We start from the raw sequence: 20,234 nt of genomic DNA, 5'->3' as shown, positions 1-20,234 counted from the left end.
GTTTTCAGCATTTTCTGTACCGTGTTCCTCTCGTCACTCCCAAACTGCCTGGCCTTCCGCCTTTTACCCAGAGCTTCTAGCTTTCATTCCTGTCCTCTTGTTCAGCATTTGAAGTATTTAACTTACAGCTTCTCATTTTTATTCTAGAGCTTGGGTTTGGGAAAGGGCCAATTTGTTAGTTTGGATTGGAATTGCAAGCGATGTGAAGAGACAATTGATTTGAACTCTTCGGTGTTTTCATTAAATGTAGGCAGTGATGGTATTTAAGGAAGCAGTATGGTGTGCTGGTTGGCTTTAACTGCCAACTGGACACAACTTAGAATCACTGGGAAGGGAGTCTCGATTGAGGCAGTGTCTAGATCAGGTCGGTTTGTAGGCAGGGCTAGGGGAATTGCCTTGGTTGTTAATTGAGGAAGGAAGACATAACCTGAATGTGGGCAGTGCACTTCATAGCTGGGAACTGAAGTCTGTTCAAACGACAGAAGCTAGCTGAGCAGAAGCCGCAGGCAAGCAAGATGTTTTGATTTTCTTTGCTTTTGTTAGTAGGATATCGCGCTCTGATTGAGTCCTTATGTTGACATCTAGGAGGTGATAGACTAGAACCTGGAACTGGTATCTAAATAAACTTTTCCTTATCTATGTTGCTTTTAGTAAGAATATGGTATTACCGCAATGGAAATGAAACTCAAGCAAGTGCCGTAGGAAACATACAACTTGCTTCATTCCATAGCTAAGGCTGGGATAGAATAAGTCACTTGTTAAAGAGGTTGTTTGTTCAAGAAGCTTTGGACTGTTGCTCCCAAACTGAGGTGTGGAGTTATCAGATAACTCTTAGCTTTGCATTCTGTTTCGGGAACTCTAGCTTTTGCCTTGGACAATGATGAACATCAATCATTTGGCTTTATTGCCTGCACAGTTTAGCATCAATATAAAATAGGAACTAATAGTGTTTAGAAGTTGTTGCTTCTTCAGGCAGGAGCTTTGCCATTGTCTTCTAATCAAGGGTGGGCGTGTGATTCAGAGTGTGTTTCTTTATAATTGTTGCTCACTGTGAGCGTCAATGTGGGGAAGGAAAATTTTAACCACTAAAGGGGTAGAACACTGAGTGGTTCTTAACCTTCCTAATGCTGTGACCCTTTAATACAGCTCCTCATGTTGTGGTGACCCCCAACTATAAAATTATTTTTGTTGCTTCATAATTTTCTGTAATTTTGATATTATTATGAATCATAATGTAAATATCTGATATGGAAACTATCTGATAGGCAGCCCCTGTGAAAAGTGCCAAGTATTCAGAGAAACAGCATTTCATGTAAGTTAACATTGTTTTGGTGAAATAGAATTACAGTGTATGAATCCCAGCACTCGGGAGGCAGAAGCAGGCGGATCTCTGGGAGTTCAAGGCCAGCCTGGTCTACAAGAGTTAGTTCCAGAACAGGCACCAAAGCTACAGAGAAACCCTGTCTCGAAAAACCAAAAAAAAAAAAAAAAAAAAAAAAAGAATTACAGTGTATGTGCCATTGAAAGAGGCAAGCCTTGACCTTGAACATTGTCATCAAGGTTATTATCTATCGTTCAGAACTACAATTGTGTTTCAAACCTTGTGACTGGTCCAGCTGAGTCCCTCAGCTTTAGGTCTATTGGTAATTCCTTATTAAGGGTATTGCCACTGTCCCCGAGGAAGAATGATGTAGGCTTGGGGTATATCAAAGTTAGCTGTCATCTATCTTCAGGGACAAAATAAGGGATGATGTGAAGAGGAAAAGCAGGTACCACAGACACAGGGCAGGAGGACAGTGTACTGAACAGACAGTGGTTGTGTCCTGAGTCCTTGTCAGTAGAAAGAGGAGGAAAAGTAGCAGAACTGCCAGTTACAAGAGTGGACGCACTGGCGGAACCAGAGTAGAATGGTGGTCTTAAGAATCATCATTCATTTTATTCTAGATCAAAACACCCATAACTACAGTATTTTATTTTCTGTACAATTTTTGACATTAATTGCTTAGTTAGAGATTCGCCACCAGGCCTTGCATATACTGGCATGGTTTATAGACATTACAAATGGCTAATAGAATTGCTTGTCCTTCACATTACACATTTTAAGCTTGCCGTATACAGCACTATATGATAACTCAAATGGTTCTTAACCTCATCTCTCAAATTTCCTTCTCATGCTTTTTCCCAATACTGTGCCATCTCAGTATCTTAATATGATTTACAAACTGTGAGGAAGAACAGAGAATAGTTGACAAAATGGCATACTATGTTCAACTGAAAAAAAAAGTATGTAATTCATCACACCTGGTAATCATTTAGTTCTTATAGTTAGTAAAGGTTTTGATGTTAAGAAGTTAACTTAAATGTTTCTTCAAGGGTTGAATGAAAACACCAGCTATTAACCCATCCTCAACATGAGTTTTGTTTTTATTTGAAGGCTTCCTATGGATTGATTAGAGACAAATGATTGATTGGAGGTAAACATGGTCGTTTTTGCTTCCTTTTTGAAAACATATGAATGTGCAATGGAGTTGTATTTCATGCTTTAATCGAGTATTTCAAGCTGTTCTCTTTTTGTGCTGTGCTGAGCCCTTCTGGCCACGGGCTCTGTCTATTGTGAGGACGGTGTGGGTAAAGAAAATGTCAGCAGGAGTTGAGAGGAGAGCTTCTAAGTCACCAGCTTGCCAGCAGATCCAGTTAAGAAAGAAGCTTATGGAGGCCAGTAGTCTGGAAGCTGATTATCTCCAAACTGGCCATACTTGCAGACTTTAAGAACATTTCTTTAACCCATTTTGAAGATCATGGTGTTATAGAACAAATGCCTGTGTGCTTATTATTTACAACTTTGTGCTAAATAAAAGCCCAGGAGCATTTATAAAAATAAAGTCATTTTCCAGAAATTATTAAATATGTATTGACTGAATGTAATAACTATGACTGTAATTGAATTCAAGTCACACTTATTAACACTTAAGCCGCAGAATAAACAATACACACCAAAATGAAAGGCTTGGCAATTTATATTATTAAAGAAGTTTATTAGCTCCCGACTCATTCTAAATGCAAGGGATAAATACATTAAACTCTACTAAACCATGGCTTTGCTATTCTCTGAAGACTTTTTTCCTTTCTAAAATAGAGTCTCACTACGTGGCCCAGGCTGACTTTGAGCTTCCATCCCTCATGCCTCTACCATCTACCCAGTGCTGGAATTACAGATATGCACTACCCTATCATGAATTTTTTTTTTAAATAGAAAAAAAAAGTTTTGTTTTGGATAAAATAATGCAATTTTAGAAAAACATATGAAAAGATTGAAGAATAGCAAATGTCTACATGTGATGGTTATTTTACTATAAAAGAGCAAAAACTTTCATATTTTTGGTTGTGAGCCAAACCCTTAACAGATGAGCTATCTCTCCAGTCCAAGAAGCAACAACTCAAAGTGCGTAATTCCATCCTAGTTTAGATCTCAACAGTTTTCCTTTCTGGAGCTTTGCTAGATCTCACCTAATTCATTTGTATTCCATTTAGTAAGCGTTCACCTTGGGCTGGCTGACATTGCCAGATGCCCCAGAAGCCAAGCACTATGCAGAGAACAGGAGACACTAACAATTGACCAGACAGTAGAGGGGCAGGAGATAGACTGGAACTGTTTGTTATTACAACACTTGGTTCACACTCCGGCCTCACCGAACCCTGCAATCTATCAGAAGTATTCACTGTACCTAAGCCTCATTTTCCTAATCTGAAAATTACAAAACCATTCCTGAATTTTCGCCGCGGTTAAGTAACATCATGTCTGGAGCAAACCCTTGTTTGCACCTTTTGAATTTATATACTTTTGAGCCTTCAGAAGAATCATCGATGTTGAGATTGTCCTTGAATTCCTTCTTCACCACAGCCCTTCAGCATCTTGTTTCACCTCCATCACCAACTCCCTATAGACTCTGCAGATGCTATAAATACAGCTTCAATGCAGCTCCATGGATCTCTCTCTCTATTTTGTCTGTAGTAGAGTAAAGTCTACTCCTCACCTTAAGATGTAGGTTGCCTGATTTCTTCTTCCTTCCTTCCTTCCTTCCTTCCTTCCTTCCTTCCTTCCTTCCTTCCTTCCTTCCTTCCTTCCTTCCTTTCTTCTTCCCTCCTTTCCTTTCTTTCTTTTTAAACAATCTTATTTTACATGCCAATTCCAATTCTCTTTCCCTCCCACCCTTCTACTACCCCCACCTTCTCCCCCACCCCCATCCACTTCTCAGAGAGGGTAAGACCTCCTATGGGGAATCAACAAAGTCTGTCACATCAGTTGAGGGAGGACCAAGGCCCTCCCCCTGTATCTAGACTGAGCAGGGTATCCCTCCATAGGGAACAGGCTCTAAAGAGCCAGTTCATGAAGCGGGGATAAATACTGGTTCCACTGCTAGTGGCCCCACAAACTGTCCCAAAACAAACCCAAGCTACACAACTGTTACCCACATTCAAAGGGTCCAGTTTGGTCTTATGCAGGTTCCCCAGCTGTCAGTCCAGAGTCAGTGAGCTTCCACTTACTCGGGTCAACTGTTTCTGTGGGTATCTCCATCATGGTCTTGGCCCCTTTGCTCATATTGTCGCTCTTCCCTCTCTATGACTGGACTCCAGAAGTTTGGCCCAATGCTTAGCTATGGATCTCTGCATCTGCTTCCATCAGTTACTGGATAAAGGTTCTATGATGACAATTAAGGTAGTCATCAATCTGATTTCAGGGGAAGGGCAGTTAAGGTACCCTCTCCATATTGCTGAGATTCTTAACTGTGTATATTCCTTGGAATTTCCCTAGGGCCTGGTTTCTTGCTAACCCCATAATTTGCCTGATTTGTTTATTTCTGAGCTTCTAGGGGAGGTGCAGGACACGTGACTACTCCGTCCAACTCATGCCATTCTTAAGTTGACACCTGTGGCTATCCAAACAGCCTCCGGCCCACTCATTCTGCACCATGCGTCTGAAACTCTCAGTTGATCGTCTCTTCTTTGGAAGACTTTTCTTCACACTTTGCTGGTAGAAAACTACCAGCTGGCATGAGTACACACACAAGCAACCTGGTATTTCCTTCCTCCCCATCCCTTCTGTTTCCGTTTCCAATAGGCTTCTGTCCTGTTATCTTCAAAACTCATCTTAAAAGAGATGGGCGGAGATTTGTGAGGACCCGGAGATACTGCCATGCTCACAGCGGCACTGTTTTTCCTTTTGTAACATTAAAAATTATTTTCTAATTAATTGTTTTTGAAACAGAGGATCATATAGTAGAAGCCAGTCTTGAACTTCTGATCCTCCTTTGTCCACCTTCTGTGTGTTGGGATTATAGGAATATACTACCATAGTATCAGTGTTAAGATTTATTAATTTTTTTAATTAAGAATTTTAGATTTGTTGTGTTTTTGCCTACACACATGTATGTACATCATGTATGTTCCTCATACACATGGAACATACACATTTAGTTGAAGTTACAGATGGTTATGAATTACCATGTCTGTTTTGAGAACAAAACTTAAGTCCTATGCAGGATCAATATGTCCTCTTGAGTACTGAGCCTCTCTCCAGCCTGTAGATTTAATTTTTTAACTAATGTAAAAGCACAACAATCAATTGTTACTATTGATTAAATATTATGTGATGTTCTAAAACACATATGTTCACTGTGCAATGTTTAAATCAGGTTAACACTTCTCAAATATTTGACATTTGTTTATAGTGAACAAATTCAGGAGCTGTCTTTTATACTTGTAAGAGATACTGTGCTTTGTCATTATCTGTAACATCCTTCCTCCACAACAGCATTTTCTTGTGGTAAATTAATCTCTTTAGTTAAGTTTTCTCCCTTAACTTGGCTTGTCAGTTTGTGGTGGCCAACTTCTCAGACTTACCCAACCCAAATCTACTGTGGCCACTGTGCAGCCTCACCAATGGCTGCTGAAACTGCAAATGAGAAGGTTGTTAATAATTTAATTGAATACTCCTATGTCAGCATTGTGTGAGGCTTTGGGGGAGCCAGACAGTCTCACCTTTTGCTGGTGCTGCAATAACATCTGTGACCTTATACTACTGTGTACCTAACCTCTGCATCACTATTTGAATGAAAGCGACTAATTCACAAGGAGGCCCATTCTCATTTCAGGACTTATCTTTGTACATATACCTGTAGCTTCAGCAACTGACCCTTGTTCTGATACGGGAGGCTCATACCATTTTCAGACCTGCAGTGGATGAATGAGAGTGCTGGGTTTTTTTTCTTCTTGCTCAAACAATCTGCACAGTTGATTCTAAGTATTATTGTCTTTATATGGGTAGAGATTTTTTCAAAGGATTCTGATGAAGAATGCTAATTTAATTTTTTAGTGATGGGATATTCATTTATGGAGAGTTACTTACTCCCCTAGTGACAATGTGTTTGTTGTTTATAAGACAGAGGGAAGATGCTAGGAAAGGACCCTGCAGCAAGTGTATCTTCAGAATGTAAATAGAAGGAGAAAGAAATGATGTGTTTCATGAACACAACCATAGGAGGGACTTCCGAAATTATCAAAGTTATTTCCATGGTAACAAGGCTCAATCATTTGATGTCAATTATATCACCCTGTATTAAAGAGAATGAGTCAGAGAGATAGTTAAAGGGAAAAAAAACATACTCAAACATTATCCATATATAATGAATTTATCTTTATAAAGTGCAGTTTGAGCCAGGTGATGGTAGCACACATCTTTAATCCTAGCATTTGGGAGGCAGAGGCAGGCAGATCTCTGTGAATTCAAGGCCACCCTGAATTACAAGAGTGAGTTCTAGGACAAGCTCCACAGCTACAAAGAACGACATCTATGTGAAAACAGGGGTGAAGTATCTGAGTCAAAATTGCCACTTTGCATGGGAAATGTGTGCTTAATTTCACAAGGTTTTCCTAAGTGCCTGCATTATTTTGCGTTCCCACCTGCCATGAATGAGACTTCCAGTTGCTCTGAGTCCTTCCTGACCCTCTGTGACAATTCCTCTTTAGAACGTCTAGTGTAGAGTGCCATTTTTTGCATTTCTCCAATGGTTAGTGATACACTCCCTCTTTGTACGTGTCTTGCCTATTTATATATTTTATGAAGTGACTTTCAAGTCTTTTGACTTTTTAAATTGGCTTATTTTCTTTCTTAATTTAAAAAACATTTAAAAAACTACATAGGTCTCCCTATGTAGTCTTAGTTGCCCTGGAACACACTGTGTAGAAATCTTGCCTCTGCCTTAAGTGATGGGATTAAAGGTGAGTGCAACCATGCCTGGTTTAAATTGACTAATTTTCAAAATAGGTAAGTAAGTCTCTGAATTTTCCCAACACTTTTGTATATGTGTAAGTAACAAATGTGGTGGATAAACAAAGTAGAAAGAACTCAATTCAGAAAGGGACCAAGCAGGAGCTAATGAGCCTCTCTTCCCTTGTGGCCAATGGCATATCTGTGCATACTGGACTAATGATGCCCTTAACAAGATGTCAAGTCAATGGAAGCTACCACTATTTCCTAGGTTTTTGATTTTTTAAATCTGGGGATAGCTGTGATTCTTCTCTGACTTTTTTCCCTAGGGAGTCCAGACATGGACTATGTTGAACTAAAGGAGAAACATAAACTATTGTGTTTGCTAATGTAAATTACTTTAGCACAGTGAAAAATGACCCTCATGCTTAAGCTGGGGTAAGATGTGTTAAGGGCTATGTGAATATAGATCTCAAAGAACAAACTGACTGGAAATCAGGTAAATGTTGCCCTGCAATTATTATTTCTTATGCTAGAAAAAAAGGAACATAATCATCTTTTCATGTTTAAAATAGGATGATCATGTGTATATGACACAATATAAACTAATCCAGTAGTAATGCTATGTTTTATTATAAAGAGCACAGGAATTTCCATGTTATTGGCTGGTCTGTAATGATGTCTAGTATACAATAATTTTCTACTAAGAAGTTATTGCTATGCAGTATTTATTAAACATCATTGTGTGTATTATGTTGCACCCATGGGAGCTACTGAATATAAGTTTGATAATCTTGTCCATTTTCCTAAAATATATAGGAAATATAATATAGGAAATATAATTTTGTAAAAATGAGCATATGCTTTTATGCTTTTCTGGGGGACATTCCAGACCACAGTGGGTTTTCTTTTGTAGGTTTCCCATTCACGTTACATAAATAGCTTACACTTTGTACCTGTATAGCTTAATAGAGTATATGGCAGGTAGAGCAACTAGAGATAAAAAGACTTGGGCAGTGAAACGTGGTGAAAGTCTTTGTGAAAATAATGAGGTCATGTATTGAAAACCACCATCTTGGACTAAAAACTGAAAAAATGGCATAAAGCAGTTTATGATTACAGCATTAACAAATAATTTGAACTCCAGGCTCAAATTGAAAGATATGAGGTCCCAGTTTAAGGTGCACATCTTCATTTCTTTCTCTTGCGTTTGGCCACCAATGGTAAACACACAAATACTCTCCCGTAGTGCCTGGCTTAGTAGGCAGTTAGTTTGGTATGCTCTACGGAAATCCCAAGAGCCTAAAGGATTATTTTTAGAGCAAAACATATTAAGTTTTGTTATTGTTTTGTTCTTTCTTTTTTTTTTGTTGTTTGCTTTTTTGTTTGTTCGATCTCTTAAGTCTGGTGCTAAGTAGTAATGGTACAAACATAGCTGCAACCACGTTAATGCACTCTGACTTACATGGGACATTTCTGAATAATCTTCCTGCTTTTGAACAAATACCTTCTTGTAAAACATATTTGCCCATGGTAGATTGCATAAGAATGGACTGAATAGGTTCATATATGTGGATGCTTGGTCATTAAAGATTAGTGCTACTTGACAGGGATTAAGAAGTATGGCCTTGTTGAAGTAGGTGTGGTCTTGGAGAAAATCTGTCACTGAGGATGGGTTTCAAATGCTCAAGCCAGGCCCAGTGACTCTTTTCTCCCTGCTGCCTGAGGAACAGGTGTAGAACTCTCAGCTCCTCCAGCACCATGTCTGCCTGCATGCTGACATTCTTCCTGCCATGATGATAGCAGACCAGACCTCTGTGATCTTAAGCCAGTCCCAGTTAAATGCTTTCCTTAGAAGGGTTTCTGTGGTCATGGTGTCTGGTCACAGCAATAGAGCACTGACTAAGACACTGCCCGATGGTCTTCTCATCATTGACTCTCATTTCTCATTCTAAATATAGAAGAGAAGATGTACCATCTCAGAGATACCAATTGTGTGATGAAAGATTCTGGCGGTGAAAACCCACAAAGCTCGGTACATACCTTTATAACTAACTGTCCAGGGAAGCTGAGAAGGGAAGGATTTGAACACATTATCTCAAGCTTATCCAACCTTGTGTTGACACAATTCAGTCTGTATAAATATGGGTTGACTGGTTTGTGCTTTCTGCGTATGTGGCTTTCTCACCTTTTCTCAACATAAATTCAAGACAAGAGAAAGACCCACCTCACAAGCATGTTAAGCTTTAATAATAAACACGATTGGGGAAAATTTTATGATTGAAGATGATTGGTTAAATCAAAGTCTCAAGAGAAGATCAGAAAGCCGTAGGAAGATTCCACATGGTGATAATACAAGTGGAATTAATTTAGTAGGATTCTTAAATGGTTGTTGTGAAAACAGCCCTTTGTCTTGGCTACTAAGACTCTCAATGTTAATCTCAAATGTCAGTTGCGGAAGCGAAATGATGCTATTTCTGACACAACAATCGAGTTTTCTTCCTTTGTCCTTTAATTCTCTTTTTAGTTTAAGCTTTTAACAATCCTACCAGAAATACATTTTCCTTGCATTTTATGTGATCTCAAATTCCTTGTTAAAAGTACTAGATAAAATAAGAAAATCTTATAGCACTGAAAAGAAATTTATAACAATGAAATCTTCGGAGGCCTAGGCAGTGAGAAAGCCAACAAGAGATGGTTGGTCAAAACCTAGTAAGATGAGGTCAGCGAGGGAAAAGAGTCACAGGAAGGAGAGTGTCTCCTTCCATAAAGCCAAACTTCAGTTCCTGTTTGCTATATGGAACTCCTTCAAGGAGACAGTACTATAGCAATTGCTTGAGTGTGCCACACCTGTGTTCTTAAATACCCAAGGGCCGTTATCCCAGACCTGGCTGATCAGGAGGACCATAGCAATGACAGGTTATACACAGCCCCAAAGCACATGGAGAGGAAGGAAGAAAATGACACAGCTTCATTTTCATACCATACTAAATCTCTCAGCATGGGGCACCACAATACAAGAAAAAAAGGCTAATACTTGTATCTAATATGATAATGGAATTACTTCAATAGCATTGTTTAGCCACCCAAATCTTCCCAAGGGAACTCATCATCTTGTCTAAACGAATGTCAGTAGTTCTCACTCCTTTCAGCCCATCATTTTTACCTGTGTAATCCCAGGAAACTGCTCTGTAAAGGATTGGAAGCAGGGGAGTTATAGTCAGCACAGACAGCTGGATTTGATTTCCAGGATGGAGTTTCCAGTGGCAGTGGTGTCAGCAGTGTCCGTGGTGGGGTAATGAGAGCTTCAGAACATTGCAAATGGACATCAGATTTTATAATTAGCTAGCTAAGATGGTGAATTTTATGTGAGCTTTATTAACGAGAAAGTAAAACAAAAACAAAATTCTCAAAGAGGAAAGAAAAGAAAAACTTTTATGATTGTAAGTTTTAGAAAAGCCAAGGGCTAGGCAAATCTGACTTATTACTTGTTTCTTGTATCTCTCTGCTCATGCATGGTGATAGCACAGCTTGGGGGATGTTTACCACTTCATTTTTATTAAATGCTCAGAGGAGTTAGAAATACAAATTAGAATATCTGGTGCACTCCTCTAGTTTTAGAAAGTCGAAAGGAATCTTATTATAAATCACATACCTCCTAAAAACACACACGGATCTAGATCACATTCGAAGCACTTTTTATTTGGTTCTACCTTTAATCTTGATGAAGCCATTGAGTGTCATCACCTTCCTTCATAAGTTTACGCCTAAGAATATTCAGTTTTATAAAAGTTGTATATATCGTTTACCAGTTGCAGAGCAAAGATTCCAGCACTGTTCTCAGCTTTGTTCTTTTCCACGGTATAAAGATCTCTTGAAAGAGCAACTCAACCAAGCAGCCTCTCACACATAATCACATTTAAGTTATTCATGAAAATGTTTATCTTCAAAGACAGTCCTATTCTTCCCATAGAGATTCATTATGCCATTTAGCAGCCCCTTCAAAGGTACCAAATTCCTCTTTCTGTCTACGTTCATTTTAAATGCTTTCCCAAGGTCTTTCTCTTTTGTCTTTTTCTCCATTGAAGGGAAACTTTTAGGCATATCAACTACAGAATATGGTAGATAGGAAGGAAAATCCAGTTCTCAGATCTTTATATTCTGAAATATTCTAATATCAAATGGCTTAATGCCAGAATCACAGAACTTTAGGATCCGTGCTTCATACGCACTGTGTTTGAACAGTAGCCCCTGCCTTTCATAATCAAATATTGCCATCAAATCCCACAAGGAAGAGACTTCTTTCTTCAAAATTATATTTTCTTTAAAATGGAAAGCTACCCTTAGAAAAATGTGAACAACTAATTAAAATGACTCAAAATTGTATTCCTAGATCTCAGTGATATTTTATTTTTGTATCTCCATAGATGTAGAATAATGAAAATCTATCTTAAATGAAAATTTGGCAGAACACTTTTACATGTCTTATATAAAAGCATCTTTGTTCTTTGATTTCTCCCATAGCCCTAATTTTTTAATTCAAGAAAAAAAAAAAAAGGACTGGAAATGGTAACTCCATTGTTAGCTAGGTAAACTTACAACATGCTGCCTTAATTTCCAGGAAAGCTGACTTCCCCATACCTGTTGGTAAGAAAAGGTTCAACACCAAGCAAACCACTCATTGAACGGGCTTTCCTGCCACAGAACAAAGTGCCAACGACCGTGCTGGCAGCTTCCATTATAACTCCAGCAATGGGAATCTGAGAGAACTTGGGAATGAGATAGACACGATGAAGTTTCCTTTTATTGTGCGTTTTTGATATCTAATCTTGGTAAACTTGCAGCCAGAGCTCCCATCTAACAAAATGAGCTTCTTCAAGTCTCTAGGCATTTATCTCTACCTCTGCCCCACCTCCATTCATGAGAGAGCTAACAAGCTGTACTGTGGCCAAAAGGCAGGCAGCAGAGAAGAAAAGGGGAAAAAGCAGAATGTGTCTCATTCCAGACTCCGACTAATTGGCATCTGGATAATTAAAGGCCGGCTTTAAGAATAACCAACACCTAATAGAGACTCCGTGATGAACAGGGCTCCGGGAAGAGCTCTGAAAAAATTTGGAGCATTTATCAACTAGTAAAACTTCAAGGCTGTGGGCTAAAAGTGAGATAGAGGCAGATATCCCCAATAGGAGAGAGGAAATTAGCAGCTAGCTGGCAGCAGCAAATGGTCTAATAGTTAAAGGGTAAAAAAAAAAAAAAAAAAAAAAATCAACTTTCACTTCTAGTGAAGAGAGGATGGGTATTTGTCTACTTGAATAGTCTTGATGCCTTATTCTCAAGAGACCCTTTACTTTTTTTTAAAGCTTGTATTGTGTTCCATTTATGTTGTATAATAAATACCTATGTGTAAACTAATGATAAAACCCTGTGCAAAATATTTTTTTGGTTGTGTCTCAAGGTTCAATTAAAGTGGAGGGTGACAGCAATTACCCAGATTTAAAGGAAAATTATCTTACTTTTGTGTATATTAACAGGCAAGTTCAACCCAAAGTTACCCTTGATTTTAACTCCAACACCTAAAGATCATTGAGTAGAAATGATCTACCTATATTTGACAGGTGTTAAAAGACCCATCCTCTAATTCAATACCCAATAACAGCATATAGTTACCATGCAGATAGATCATTCACAAAACAGATAAAGTATTTATGAATTAATACCATTAATAAATAATAAGAAAAGGCAATTGCCTAAATACACCTTGAAGTGATGACCTCTTTCCAAGCCTTGCTAGTCTACGTGATAATGCTTTGGAAATTATCATGTTTAGACTTGTGCATCTGTATAGTCCTTGGTTATTCTTACCAAAGAGCCTCAGGTTTATGGTGGAAAAAACTTCTGAACTGATGCAAAGAGCCTACAGGAAGCTCCTATCTCTTGTCAAAAGAACAACTGTTCTCTGAAACAATTTGCTTGTCTGCTTTTATGCCCATGGTGAGAAGTTCAAGAAACTCTGTCAAAATTAAAGAAAGTTCTGTGGCATTTCTGCTTAGATCAGCTGAGTAAAATGACCCCAAGAAAGCTGTTCATAGAGCTCAGGATTGTTGGCCAAGTGTGCTATTGTCTTTTGGGGAGTGGTCATCAGAAAATGGTTGGTCCTAGACACACAGCAAATGGACTTCTGTAACTGAATCTTGAGAAGATTCACAACTCACAGAAAAGAGATGACTTTTAAGTAGAATTTATCTCCTGAAGAATTTGTGGTCTCAAGGTGTTTCTTTTGCTCTCAAATCCCCCAAAGTCGGGGGTACACTGAGAGGCAGTGTCTGAACTACAAAATAGGGTACCTGGAGCCTGGCCTAGCATTGCCACTTGCAAGTTGTGCCCTTGAATTATTCATCTAGTCTCTTTCAATTTTTTTTTTAGTTCTAAAATAAAGAGGTTCAACCATTTGATTTTTGAGGTCACTCAATCTCTCAGAATCTCGTGTTTTTACATTAGTGTATAATTACCCTATGATCTCAAAAGCCAAGGTTGCTAATGTTGAATGACTTAGCTTACTAGATAAAATAATGAAGCTGCTGGTGACAGTTCTTTCTCTAGATTTTGCTGTCCATGTTGGGAATCTAAGAGACTTCTCTATGGGATGAGGTCCTCTCACCCCACTCTCTTTTGAAAGAAAATAACAAGATAGAAACCATCATAGCAAAATAAAAGTGCAAAATGGAGAGTCTCCATATTCTTTCCTTTCTTCCATTTGACTGAAGTCTCTGCTCCAGTGTTGCCCAGGTCACCTGACTGATTTCAAGTGATGTTTTAGGTCACTTTCATAAACACCTGAAATCTCATAAAAGTCTCAAAACCTATTTACCACACTTGAGTAGAAATCAAGCACACCTATTCAAATTGTATATTCAGAACAGTCCAGAAACTAAAAACCTAAATGGTAAAAGTGGCTAGCAGTTGCAAGTATAAATGCTCTTTTTTGGCCTATTTTTTCTACATTTCACTATTTTTCACAATATGCAAAACAGATGGTACCGAAAGGAGTGAACAGCACATGATAATGAAGCAGAACTCAATTACTGGCCGGAGTCATAGGCCAAAGAAATGCTTAATTTCTAATAATTCCACATCCCAAGAAACTGTCTCCACAATTTATAGCTTAAGATAATTAGATGTATAGGTCGCTGCATGAGGCACATGCCTGTCTTTAGAAAAATCCAGAACCCAGTTAGTTATAGAAAACAAGAAGAAAACAGTGCTTACAACATTCAGTCCTCAAGATTTTGTTTGAACTCTTGATTCAATGGTACTAGCTAAAATCTACTGATAGAATGCAAAGCTCTCTCATCTACCCCTTTAGGCTAGGTTAACTACACAATTACTTGAGAAAAATTACCAATTACATACACAAAGCAGCAAAAATGTTTTAGTCCTCCTTTATGGGTCTTTGGGCACATACTGTCAATGTGCTATGTTTTTATAGTGAGCTATAGTTATTATGTGAAAGTTTTCTAAAGGGTAAAAATGAGTAAATTATGCCTTTAAGAATGCTTTAGAAAGAGCAAACACTAAACTTTCATTGTCCCTGCATCTTTCTGAGAATATCTTGAGATTCCTGGTTCTTTTTGGGGGAGCCAGCATCATTCCTAGCCCAGAAATTTTCTTCTTTGTTAGCATTCATGAAGTATGAGAAATTTCCCAGATACACAGTGGGCAGACAGTCTTGTGTATGAGACCCCATGCTGGTTCTGTCTTTGCTTGAGTCCAAGACAGGGGCTTTGCCAGTCCACTCGGGGTGAAACAAGCCAAGCCAGATGACACCTGTGAGTTGATGAGATTTGGGAGAGAAAGCATATTTAACACATGACCTTGTTAATATCATTAATGCCCATTGTCAGCTTGCCAGATTAGTGAGGGAGGAGGACTGGCAAGTCTCAGGGTCCTGGAGTGGCTCTTGGGCTACTGCCCATGGATAGGATAATTGCTATTCCTTTTCCCCCTAGTTCCATTTGGCTTAGTTCCTAGGCACTAGATATTCATGCTAGTGTTTTCTCATGGAAACCGTAGCAGAGTTAAAAGTGATACAATATTCTCTGGGTAGAAGGAAGAGGGTTGGTTTTAATTTTTGAAATCAAATATACTTCTTGTTAAACAGAACTAAGGATTGAATATGTACATTTCTGTATCACAGAAAATAAATTTTGGGTGTTCTCATCACCAAAAATATCAGATTTCAAGGGTAATAGGTGTATTAAATCAAACATTATTTTGTAATTCATGAGTACGTATAACTACAATTTGTCAATATATAAAGTAAAATTTCAAATCCAACAAAAAATGACATTGGGCAAGACATCTTTTACAAAATGAATTCTGTGTTTGCTTCAGCAGCACATATACTAAAAATGAAATATTTCAAGGAAGGTTAGCATGGCCTCTATACAAGAATGACTTGCACATTTTGTAGTAGTCCATGGTAATTAAATCAGAGACTGAGCCTGTAGCTCAGTGGTAAAGCACTTACTTAGCATGCACGAAGCCCTACATTCAATTCTATGTCACAGAAAAAGTATTATTCAGAACATGTACATTAGAAACCTCCCTTGGCAGGCAGAACAGTTATCATTTAAAGCTCCCCCTTCCCTGGGAGGGAGTTTTGGAGGGGCCTCAGGTTTCATCAGTAAAAGGATTTAATTTTATTCTCTTCTAAGGCTTCTGATAGGATTAGATGAACTCATTTAAGTCAAACATTTAGAAAAATGCCTGCCACATAAATGCTGCATTTGAGTACATCTGAAATTGCATCTTAGAATTCTAGTGTTTTGACTTTGGATTTTTGATGACAAGAAACGAATAAGCCATATTTCACCACACTTGACTCCCTAGCTAGTATTTCCATAGTTTGTCTTTGACCTATGAAAATAATCATTCGTTTTCTCATGTGAGAGCAAGGATGGAGGCAGGGGGTGGATGAGACAATAACGGATGCCTGACTCCTGACCTTCGAGAGTTACTTGTCTCCTTGGGAAGATTCAGAGTCAGTACGGAAGCATTGCAGCCCAGAAGAAACCACACAGTGTTAGGTTGTGGTAGGAACCTTAGAGAAGATACTGGAAGTAGAACTAGAGCATAAAGCTGGCAGGTCTTCAGTAATGTTGAAGGCAAGATTATAAACAAGACATCTTACATTTCCCAAAGATCCGCTTGCATGCAAATGGACGGAAATAGAAAATACTATCCTGAGTGAGGTAAGCCAGACCCAAAAAGAGGAACATGGGATGTACTCACTCATATTTGGTTTCTAGCCATAAATAAAGGACATTGAGCCTATAATTCGTGATCCTAGAGAAGCTAAATAAGAAGGTGAACCCAAAGAAAAACATATAGGCATCCTCCTGAATATTAACCTTCATCAGGCGATGAAAGGAGACAGAGACCCACATTGGAGGATCGGACTGAAATCTCAAGGTCCAAATCAGGAGCAGAAGGAGAGAGAGCACGAGCAAGGAACTCAGGACCGCGAGGGGTGCACCCACACTCTGAGGAAATGGGGATGTTCTATCAGGAACTCACCAAAGCCAGCTGGCCTGGGTCTGAAAAAGCATGGGATAAAACCGGACTCGCTGAACATAGCGGACAGTGAGGATACTGAGAACTCAAGAACAATGGCAATGGGTTTTTGATCCTACTGCACGTACTGGCTTTGTGGGAGCCTAGGCAGTTTGGATGCTCACCTTACTAGACCTGGACAGAGGTGGGTGGTCCTTGGACTTCCCACAGGGCAGGGAACCCTGATTGCTCTTCAGGCTTACGAGGGAGGGGGACTTAATGGGGGGGGAGGGAAATGGGAGGCGGTGGTGGAAGGAGGCAGAAATCTTTAATAAATAAATAAATAAATAAATAAATAAATAAATAAATAAAATAAAACATTTCCCAAAGATCCCCTTAACTGCCACATATGAACTGAAAGAAACTGTAGACAGAGCTAGAGGAATCTACATCGGGAAGCTGGTAGCATGGACCAGAGCACTGGCATTGTGGTGGGGAATGTCATGGTTTGGGAAGAGGCTGAGAATGAATCAACAGGACTTGCTGCAAGTAGACTGGGCCCATATTATGAAAGGAAGAAGAAAATCAAAGCTATGAAGTCCTTACCTTAGTACTTAAAATTATGAATATAATGAATACCAAGTCAGTGAAATCAAAGGAACAGTCTTTACCTACTTAACAGGTGATTGACACATAGTGCAGCTAAATTACTATCTACCATGAATCATAGGACAGCATCAAGTAGATGTGCAAACAATAATTTCGAAATTCTTCATTTTAGAGAGCTCCTCACGGAGTATGAGAACACTGGATGAGTTTCAGAACCTTTTCTCTTTTCTAGGTTTCCAGTTGCCTTGACTTTCACGTTAAGTTCCCCATCCCTTAAAACAGTGTAGCTCTCCACAGTATGCCATATATTTACAAAATTCATTAGAAGGCAAAATCTTAACGCTTTAGATAGCCTTCAGTAGTAATTTTATATTATGGGCAACTTGAGGGATTTGTCTTGTCTCTTAGCTTGGGCTTTTTTTTTTTTTTTTTTTTTTGTTGCTGTGAAGAGACACCATGGTCACAGGAATTCTTATTTAAAAAATTCAATTGAGGGTGGCTCACTTGCAGTTTCAGAGCTTCAGTCCATTATGATCATGGTAGGGAGCATGGAAGTGGTGTAGGAGGTCCTTCTGTTTGTGTGTTGCTTTCATTAGTGAATGAATAAAGAAACTGCCATGGCCTAGTTGATAGGGCAGAATTTAGGTAGCTGGGGAAGACAGAACTGAATGCTGGGAGGAAGAAAGGTGGAGTAGGGGAGAGACACCCTGGAGTCACCAGAGACAGACATGCTGAATCTTTCCCGGTAAGTTACTGCCACGTGGCGATATACAGATTAATAGAAATGGGTTAAATCAAGATGTGAGAGTTATCCAATAAGAGGCTAGAGATAATGGGCCAACCAGTCATTTAATTAATACAATTTTTGTGTGGTTATTTTGGGGCTAAGATATCCAGGTGGCCGGGACAAACAAGCAGGCACTCTTTACAACGAGGCAGCATGCAGGCAGATGTGGTGCTGGAGCTCAGAATCCTACATCTTTCAGGCAACAGGAAGTCCACTGACTGTCACTCTGAGTGAAGCTTGAGAAAAAGACCTCAAAGCCCACCCTCACAGTGACACACTTCCTCCAACAAGGCCATGTCTCCTAATAGTGCCACTCCCTTTGGGGACCATTTTCTTTCAGAGCACCACATATTCCTAGCTGGAAACCTGCTTTCTCGTCTATAACCTGGAAATTAATGGTAGTGCCTTACTTAGAGGTGTATCATGAAAACTAAATGAGTAACTATAGCATGCTCTGTAAATACTTGCCACATATTATAATTTCAATATATTTTGGGTATTATTTTTACTAATTTACCCTGGGATATTTAGAAAGTATAAGTTTTAATGTTTTTCATCGGCAAAATGAAAAGTTCCCACCACAGAATCTAGTGAAAATACTCTGCTTGACTGTGGAATACCACATCCTTTGAGGCGGTCCTCGTCTAAGAATACAACTTTAGGCTTTGAGATGGATTACAGCAAATACATATCACACCATGCCAAATGTCCAGAAATACAGAAACATACACCCTTTATGGCAGTGCCCCTGATTTTGGCCTGCAATTTTGTATTCAGAGAACTACCTTTATTTAGTATGTTAGAGGCAACATTATTTCTTAACTATTTATACTGTGATACAATCTGAAAGGATTGGAGCTGGATTGCAGAAAGGGATTGGAGATTATAAATCATCTTAATCAAAGTGGCAGAATTAAAGCCAATAAAGGCAAAGAAAGACCAAGTAAAATTTTTATAAATATTTTATTTTGGATAATCAAGAATTTTCCATGCAGCTTATTAGGTATTTTAGTCTTCCAATTAATCATCATAAAACATTTCCCATGGGAAGTAAAAAGACTGTGATACACCATCATGCATATTATAATGTGTTGGTTCAAGGTCACGTTTCCCTAAACACACAGTGTTTTGATTTCATCAATCACATTTCCCAAGTTTTTCATGATTTAACTCAGCAAAATAGGATAGATTTAACAGCAAAATAAAATCATTGATCGACTTGTTGATCTATGTATCAATAATGTGATACGCAGAAAAAAATGAGGAAAAGATCTGTTATTGTGCATAAAATATGCTTACCCGTAGTTAAGGCCCAGAAAGAATTTCTGAAATGTTTTTAGTTTGATATTATGGGTTAATCATTTATTTATGTTTATAACTTTTGACAATAATATGAAATCACTCTCTAATCTTTGAGCACCATGAGTTAATGAAACATCAAGTCACAGCAACATTTTGGTCATTTCTAATTGTTATTATTATGAACAATAACCATGATAAAAGTCTAGAGTTCCCATCTTTTGACCTCATTAAATTCTCAGCTATGAGATGACTGATTGTAATGAAGAATGCCAACACCGATGCTGATGCTCAGTTTGTGGGGTGGCCAGTAAGGCAAGAGTATGCCAGCACTGCCCACCAGTAAAACCTCAGGTCTCTGTTCCTACTTTGGTGAATTACATAGAGTGAAGTTAGCATGTGTAGACGTTGAATTTTACATTCTGACATCCAAGACAGGCAAGTACCCTCTTTTCCATCCTTGATTATATTATATTATATAATTATTCCCATACAAGTGTACCCAAATCCTTAAAAATATATATTGGTAAAATTTACCAACTCATTGGCAAACCATTATTACAATGCTAAAACCAATGGCCTTTGGGGGTAGGTGTTAAGTGTGTTTTTCTAAAAATAATTAATATTATGTAACATTTCAGTCTTTAGTTAAGAAACCTCAAATCCTTTCAGAGTATCGGGGCACAAGCCACCTTCCAAGGCTGTTCTCTAAGGTCTCAG

The 20,234-nt window shown here is 38.6% G+C and overlaps 1 protein-coding gene and 1 non-coding gene across 2 annotated transcripts in view; both read left to right on the top strand.

The window, feature by feature from the left end:
- Nucleotides 1-20,234, top strand: part of Slc35f1 (solute carrier family 35 member F1) — a 426,231-nt gene that overhangs the window by 217,999 nt on the left and 187,998 nt on the right. The gene's annotated exons all lie outside the window — the stretch shown is intronic.
- On the top strand, nt 15,646-15,752 carry LOC130870577 (U6 spliceosomal RNA). The gene has a single exon (XR_009056722.1). It is a non-coding gene; the product is annotated as a U6 spliceosomal RNA (small nuclear RNA).

The sequence above is a fragment of the Chionomys nivalis genome, chromosome 2 (genome assembly GCF_950005125.1).
Source record: "Chionomys nivalis chromosome 2, mChiNiv1.1, whole genome shotgun sequence".
Classification (NCBI taxonomy): domain Eukaryota; kingdom Metazoa; phylum Chordata; class Mammalia; order Rodentia; family Cricetidae; genus Chionomys; species Chionomys nivalis.
The sequence above is the reverse complement of the archived record's forward strand: the minus strand, read 5'-3'. Positions and strand labels throughout refer to the sequence as shown.